The sequence below is a fragment of the Gekko japonicus genome, unplaced genomic scaffold (assembly GCF_001447785.1).
Source record: "Gekko japonicus isolate JY-2015 unplaced genomic scaffold, Gekko_japonicus_V1.1 scaffold276, whole genome shotgun sequence".
In the NCBI taxonomy this organism is placed as follows: Eukaryota; Metazoa; Chordata; class Lepidosauria; order Squamata; family Gekkonidae; genus Gekko; species Gekko japonicus.
This window is the reverse complement of record NW_015171510.1, coordinates 53,486-61,850: the sequence shown is the minus strand read 5'-3', so window position 1 is coordinate 61,850 and position 8,365 is coordinate 53,486. Positions and strand designations below refer to the sequence as shown.

Sequence of the window (8,365 nt, the reverse complement as noted above, 5' to 3'; positions counted from 1 at the left end):
CGGACTCGACTAGCTTTCGAGCAAGGGAACCTTTACCTTTTCCTCCAATAGGGATCCAAAGTGGCTTACGCCATTGTTTCATTTTATTCTCACAACTACTCTGTAAAGTAGTTCTTCCCCCAACAACTGCTACATATTATTCTTGATTTGCTCAATTTCAAAAGCAGTTTGTTGTACAACATTTGGGGAAGACTTGCTGTTTAAGAACTATGGGTCCAAAGCACACACCCCTAGTTATAAAGTTCTTGAGATCCCAGCCCAAATGTACACTGAATGCTTTCTGATTCAAAAGGCTCACATACAGTTTTTTACCTCATTTATACCCTGCCTTTTCCTCCATTTTTTTCCGTGCGCCTTGGTGTTTAGTCATGCCGGCCACATGACCATGGAAACGTCTTCGGACAGCGCTGGCTCTTCGGCTTTGAAACGGAGATGAGCACTGCAACCCTAGAGTCGGACTCGACTAGCTTTCGAGCAAGGGAACCTTTACCTTTACCTTTTCCTCCAATAGGGATCCAAAGTGGCTTACGCCATTGTTTCATTTTATTCTCACAACTACTCTGTAAAGTAGGTTAGGCTCAGAGAGAATGGGTGGCCCCAGTTCCCCCACCAAACTTCCATGGCAAAGTCAGGACTCAAACCTGGGTCTTCTAGATTTTAGTCTGACACTCTAAACACTACACAACACTTTTGTTAATTAGTGGTTGCAATAACGTCAACTCCATTTCATAGATGGGCAAAAAACCCACATTACTGATGTTTAAGTGGTGTTAAGAAGCAGGAGCTCTCACATGAGGTCCAAAAAACTGGTGTGAAGCCACATGACTCTAGAGATATGCAAGATGTCCTGAATTCCTCAAAGGAAAAGAAAGATATGATCAACAAATGCCAAAATGGGAATAGAAGACTGAGGAAAAGAGATAAAAAGTACAGCTTCCTGACTTGAACCCTTAATGCCCCTTCCCAGAGCAGTGTGCACGCACACACACTCAGATCAAAAGATGCATCCGTTTAGAATAGCAGCTAAAAAAACCCAAACAGCTTCAACAGTAAATGTATTTAGAGTTTACTGCTGAAGCTGGATCTTTTTCAGCAGCTATTCTAAATAGACATGTTTTAAGCTTCATGTGTATGTGCATCTGTGGCTACATTTTAATTCTTTGTGGTAAACAACTTCAACTACCTTTAGGTGGAAAAGAAGTGTATACCTTTAGAAATGAATAAAATAAGAACTCCTGGGAAGTTATATTTTAGTACATTTGAACTTCTGCCCTTAACATCCAGGCACAAACCCAAAATTGGAAAAGTAAGTATTTAGGAATGCATATTTATTGTAGCTTAGAGAATCATGCGTATGTGCTGTGATCTCATAATGGGAGAAAGGACACTCTCATGTGTGGAGATGATTACAAAGGGCTCCACCGACCTTCCAGCGATCAAAGTCCTGATGGGAACCACAAGACTTCCATGCTTTTAACAATTGCTTTCATTTGCCAAGTTCCTGGTGGGCAGGTACACTCCCATCTCCCCACCCACTTCAGGCCACAAATTGAAGCCCCAGTGTTTTCATACAAATACCTCCAGCACTGACAGAACATCACACCTCACATAAACTTCTTTACAACTAAGCTTTCAGAAGCATGCCTGCAGAAACCTTTTAAGAGTAGATGTCCTACAAGGTGCGCGTAGAGAAAGTACTAAAATGCTTGTAACTTTTTTCAAGAGCACTGGAACAAGAACTGCCTCCTCTGCTGAAAAGAACCTCCAAAATGAGCAAGTCCATGTGCCAGCAGCTGGCAAGCATGCACCGCTATGCCGGAACAAGAACTGCCTCCTCTGCTGAAAAGAACCCCCAAAATGAGCAAGTCCATGTGCCAGCAGCTGGCAGGCATGCACCGCTATGCCTGTCTTGCAGCATCCAAAAATGTATGTTTCCTTTTCCCATCACCTCCTACAAAAAAGCTGGGGAGATTGGTGCACAGGAAACAAAGGGGAGAGACAGGGTATTTTAATGTGATAACAATTAATAAGAGCAGAGCTGAAGTGGCTGAGCTATGCAGACAATGAAAAGTAGCAGAGATAAAATGAAGATAACCAGGGGAAGACAAAAATAAAGATCAGATGCTGTTGGAACATAAAACATACTAAGGAATCTGGGGGATCAAAAAGGGGCAGGTGTGTGATGCAAACAGATGAAATAGATTCGAAAGAGTATGTCAGGAAAGAATAAGGTCCCTTTCATATGGGCTGTTTAACCCACTTTGGCTCTGAAGGCAAACACATTTTTTTAAAGGTTTAATTACAAAGCCACGGTTAAGCAATGAGGAATAACAAGTGTGATCTTGTATAGGCACAGGCCACACTCCCTGAAGGAACTCTGGTTTAGCAAGGCTCTTCACTCAGATAACATTTGCAAAGGTGAGTTCAAATGAGGCTAAACTCAAGCCTGGGTTGTTCTCTAAAATGAGGACAATTGTTTAATGCCTGCATTGTTGTTCATGTGATCAAGTAGGGTTACCTTCTAGTCTGGAGAAGAATGTCCTGCCCCTATAACAGATGCTTAATGGGATATTATTGACCAGGGAATGTTACTTACCTCCATGCCCTGAAAAACTACAGTTGCCCATTTCCACTCACTAAGCACATATTAAAGGAAAAGGACATTTCTTCTCCAAGCTTGTTGAGAACCCTATTCTCAAGATGTGTGCCCATCACAAAAAGCATGGTTATCTTAGAAACACCAAGCAAGAAAAGCCCACAGGATTCTGAATGGGATTCTCATAGGGAAACAGTAGTGCCATATACTCTGGTTCTTATAACAAATGAACAGGGCAGAATTTGGGTGTTGCTCCTGAATAAATCCTGCCAGCAGTGCATGCATGTAGCATCAGGTAGTGAGGAACTCTCACAACAGTTGCTAGATGGGTAGGGTCATCATGGACCCCAGAAGAACTACATGGGGAAACCCTGAAATGTGGGACAACTGGAAGGTAACTGTAGGCCTTTGCAGCAACTTATGAACAATATGTTGTCGAAGGCTTTCATGGCCGGAGTTCATTAGTTGCTGTAGATTTTCCGGGTTGTGTGGCCGTGGTCTTGGCCAAGACCACGGCCATGCAACCCGGAAAATCTACAGCAACTAATTTATGAACACTTCAGTACATAGCAAAAGGGAGCCTTGATACTGAATACCACAGGTTAGGAATTACACCCCAAGAAGCTACAGAAGAAGGGTGTAACCCCCGAGGAAGTGTCCGAGGAAGAATCCAGGTAAATCTGTCAAATGCCAGCATAATCCAGCACATACAAATTTGGGGTACCACATGAAAAAGCCCTGATTCCTAATCTTTGCTTAACTATAAACAATCCTAATCCCTTTCTGGCAAGTGACAACAATAGATAGGATGTAAAGAGTGAACCACGAATTTCAGAAGTACAACAAATGTATAGGCAGACCATTAGTAAAATTATTGGCGAAATAAAACTTTGGGTGGAGGAGAAGAGAAGAAAGTACCAAGAAAAATGCAGACAGTAGCCACAAACAGATACCAAGACATTTCACAAGGAACCAAGTCAAGGAAAAAAGCAGAGCTAAATACTAGCCGGGTCTCAGAGCCAGGGACTTTTAAGAAAGCTCAGTCTTAGAATATGCGCACTGGTAAGGAAAGTCGCCTGAGCACGTGCAGAGTGCACCTTTGCCGCTCCATGCATGCGGGCCAGCCCACTGAACGCAAGTCTTTCGGGAGGATTCCGGAGGAAGCTGGAGGTGTGGCACGGAAGAGGAGAGGAGACCCTCCACTAGCCAGAGGGCCCCCACCACCACCACCACCACTCACCTAGGCGGAACCTCTCCGCGCCAAGCGGTTCCTGTGCAGCGGCAGGTGCTGAGCTCCCTGCCGGGTGGCTGTCTTTCATGACCCGGGGCCCCTGCGGAGCCGCGCTGCTCGCGTCCCCATTCCTTCGCGGCCCAAAGCGAAACAGGGAAGCGCCTAACAGTCCGCGATTCACAGATTTGCCACTGACTCCGTGACAGAGCGACTCCCTTGTCCCATTTCAGCTGCCGTATCTTACACTTCCGCCCCTTCCCCAGGGAAAAGAGGACAGGATAGAAAGTGGAAGAACAAACCAATCGTGATACGCTTACGAAGAAAATTGTTCAATGACACACTTCGTCCCGCCTCTCGCCCGCAGGGCACTATGGAGATTGAAGTTTTTGGTTAAGTGGGAGGCTGGCCGCCTCTACAGGCCAGAGGCAGACAAAGCGTGTGGTTGTGCGGAATGCGTTTGGTAATGGGTTTCGGGCGAGTCCCCAAAGGCTCCCTTGGTGTACGCCCATTTTATTGCGGCACACGATTTGAGCCTGCTGGTTTGTTTGTTTTTAATCTGTACAGTTAATTTTTCTCCGCTGACGTCTTCTACAGCCCGTAAGGAGAGAAATTAATCTGCTTTAGGACAGATGTAATGAAGTTAAGTGCTTAGGAAGTCGATTGCTCCGCTGATTAATTTCTTTACGAGGCCTTAATATTCTCAGAGTGTCTTATTTCAGAAGAGGAGGGTGTGTGTTGGACGATGAAAACTAAGGAGCGAAGGCTTGATCCCAAAGGACTGTTGCCTAGAGTTATTTTTAAAGTAAAAAGTCTGAACTAACTTCCTCCCCAGTGTAACAGCTGCCTGTTTGTGAAATATAGTTAGAGGGAGAAGAAAAGTTAATAAATATCGCAAGAGTTAAAAAAAAAATCTTATATGATCAGGAAGGTTGTGATGGAACAGTGAGCTTTCAGAAAAGTGAAACTTTTGAAAAAAATACTGTAGTCAAGAAGGCAAACACTTAGCTTGTTTCGTGGCTCTTTGGGGACCCGACGCAGTGTTCGCACGAGCAGGACAAGATGAGGTGTGAAAGATGCTGCCTGGAAAAGGGTTACTTGTAATCTTTGTTTTCGGTTGGGAATTGTATGGTAGGTTTAGCTGCTGGGTGCAGTCCAGATTAACTGAGTCAGAACTGATTCACACTTGGACTTTGCTGCACATGTAATTGTTTTTGGGGCAGTAAACAGCATAAAACCTGAGGAAGCAAACGTGTACAGTGTTTGCAAATACAGAAGAGACGTGCTCTGGGTTCTAGATTGTGCATGCCTACTTGTGCGTTTATAATTGTGTTGTCTGCTTCATGCTTTAGTGTTTACCACTGAAAACACCAATGTACTGGCTGCAAACTAATTGCTTCATAAAGTGTCTGAGTTTTGTTTAATTGCTGAACTCAGGTGGGCAGACACTGAGATCTTGCTCTTCTTATGCTGTGAAGCTGGTTAGTTTAAGAGAGTGTGCCTCCTGACCCAAGGACTGAGCTCTGTTTTTTGTATTTCAGCACTGGTGGGCTGAAGAGTGTGCTTAACACTTCCCCTGCTTCAGTTTTTTAAACATCCTGTGCCCCCCCCAACATACAGGCCCCGGTCACACGGCAAAGTTGCCGCGGGAGAGGCACGGGAGTCCCGCGGATTTTCCAGGCGAGATCTCACCCCAACATCTGGGAAGCGCAGTGCTCCCGTGGCGAACTTGTGGCTCCCCGCCGAAGGTTCGGAGTTAAAAGCTAGTACCTACGAGGTACTAGTTTCCTGAAACCGCGGGCCAATGGCAGGCGTCTGATCGCGTTCCCGGTGGACTTACGTGACATCCGTTGCCCGCCACTGTTCGTCTCCGCAGGTTGCGCAACAGCGCATGTGCACAAAGAGCGATTGCTAGTGCGATCGCACCGCACGGCTTCTGTGCCGCGCTGCAGGATACCCGTCTGATCAGCATTTCCCCCGACCCACGGGACCTCAGTGGTAAACACTAAAGCATGAAGTAGACAACACAATTATAAACGCACAAGTAGGCATGCACAATCTAGAACCCAGAGCACGTCTCTTCTGTATTTGCAAACACTGTACACGTTTGCTTCCTCAGGTTTTATGCTGTTTACTGCCGCAAAAACAATTACATGTGTAGCAAAGTCCAAGTGTGAATCAGTTCTGTTAGTTTCCTCTGGGGCAATTAGCCACGCCCCCCCTCCCCCCCCCGCGATATCCAGCCCGTGTGACTGGGTACATGAATGGGTTTATGGAATTGCAGCTTTGCATAATATGTTCCAGTTAAAGAATTTGAATTTTCTGGTTGCAGAATTCAGGGTGATTAAATTTTCCTGCTTCTGCTACTTGTAATACATTGTTTTGTAGTGGTTAGACTTGGATCTGGGAGACCCAAGTTAAAATCTACACTCTGCCATGGAAGTTTACCAGGAGGTTTTGACCAAGACACTCTCTCAGCTTAACCCAGTTTGCAGGGTTATTTTGAGGATCAAATTAAGGAGACAATGAACTTGTACACTGCTTTGAGTCCCAACTGGGAAGAAGAATGGAGTATAAGTAAATATGATTGTATAACAATATTCTATTTCCACATGTCCAAGTAAGGCAGTGAGATATGACCCAGAGGATAACATGTTTATTTTAAAGGTGAATTCTGTTGCAGCAGGAGTACTCTATTAGTTTGTATTTCAGATTCCACATACCAGTTCCTGGGGTTTCTTATGTACACTCAGTAGTGTGCTGCAGTGAGATCAATGAGGCCTACCTGAGAATAAGCATGCATAAGATTTCCTATTTAATTGCAACAGAAGATGGGAATGCGAAATTTTCTCTTGATGGCACTCAGTTATGTTTGAAATGTTGCAGTCTCTGTGGTTACATAGAGACCAGTTGGAAAACATGATACAGGACACATCTAACAAAGTTATTCAGTTAGCAACCAAAAAATGCATTGCCTTCCTCACTCCCTATTCCCTGTATATGGACCCTGAATGTTTTCCTTGCTTTTCCAGTGCCTGAAGAAAGATTCTGCATTCATGGAAGGAATATGTTCTTGCTCTGCCTCCCAGACAGATGAAATCTGGTGATAGTGAATCAGAAATGATAAAGAACACTTTATACATGGTTAGTACACGTTTCCAGTTATAGGTTGTAGGGCTAGGTCCTGTCATTGAAATCAAGTTCTAGAGTTCAGCAAAGATGAAATGTTTTAAATTAAATCTGAATACTTCTTGTCCCCCAAGTCATTCTATTTGAGGTTTTTGCCCCATAACTCCCATAACATTTAGTATGTGGCAAATCTCTTTGCAGGTTGGATAAGCTTTCATTCTTTGAGTTCTTCAGTTTTATGTCTTTTAAATTTAGATTTTCAGGTCCTTTCTCTGTAGGAGAGTATTCCAAATGCTGGACTACAGCGGGATAGAACAAGAAACAGAAGGTTAAGTAATATTAACATTAGAAGAGCTCTGCTTGATCAGACTGGTGGTCCAACCTGTCTCACACCATGGCCAACCAGTTACTCTTCAGCCTTTCCTCATAGAGGTGCTCTAACCCCCTAATCATCTTGGTTGCCCTCCTCTATACTTTTTCCATTTCTGCAATGTCCTTTTGGAGATACCAACATTGAATTTCATTTCCTACATTGTTGCACACTCACCCATTTTGTGGAGGTCCTCTTGGAGTTCTTCACAATCAGTCTTGTTTTTTAACATCTTGAATCATTTGGAGTAATCTGCAAACTTGGCCACTACACTACTCACCACCAGTTCCAGATCATTTATGAATAAATTAAATGGTACCAGCCCCAATACCGATCCTTGTGGAACCCCACTGCTTGCTTCCGTCCATTGTAAGAACTGTCCATTGATTCCTACTCTTTGCTTCCTGTCATTTAACCAGTTTTTAATTCATAAGAGAACCTGTCCTCTTATCCCATGACTGCTAAGTTTACTCAGGAGTCTTTGGTGAGGTACCTTGTCAAAAGCCTTTTGAAAGTCCAGGTATATAATGTCTACTGGGTCACTGTTGTCTACATACTTGTTCACTTTCTCAAAAAACTCCAAAAGGTTGGTGAGGCAGGATTCCCCTTTGCAGAAGCTATGCTGATTTCCCCTCAGCAGGCTTTGTCCCTCTATGTGCTTAACAATGTTGTCTTTGATTACAGTGTCTACTAATTTGCCTAGGACAGACATTAGGCTGACTAGCCTTAATTTCCTGGTTCCCTTCTGGATCGCTTTTTAAAATTTGGTGTAACATTTGCTACTCTCAGTCTTGTGGTACAGTGGCTGAATTTAGTGATGTTACATATATGGGGTAGTAGATCAACTGTCTCACATCTGAGTTCTTTAAGAACTCTCGGGTATATGCCATCAGTACCTGGAGATTTATCTGTTTTTAATTTCCCCAGTAGGTTTAGAACTTCATCTCTGGTAACCTCAATTTGGCTCTGTTCTTCCAATTCCCTTGCTGAAAATAGGGGCTGTCCCCCCCTTAGTCATCTGTTTTCTAAACTGAAAAGTCCT

At 43.9% G+C, this 8,365-nt stretch overlaps 1 protein-coding gene across 1 annotated transcript in view; it reads right to left on the bottom strand.

Annotated features, from left to right (window-relative positions):
• The window catches only part of ELK4 (ELK4, ETS-domain protein (SRF accessory protein 1)), a 32,590-nt gene extending 28,587 nt beyond the window's left edge, over positions 1–4,003 (bottom strand). Inside the window, exon 1 of the mRNA XM_015419348.1 lies at positions 3,837–4,003. The gene's annotated coding sequence lies outside the window, so the exon portion shown is untranslated. The remainder of the gene's footprint in view (positions 1–3,836) is intronic.
• Positions 4,004–8,365: the final 4,362 nt, after the last annotated feature.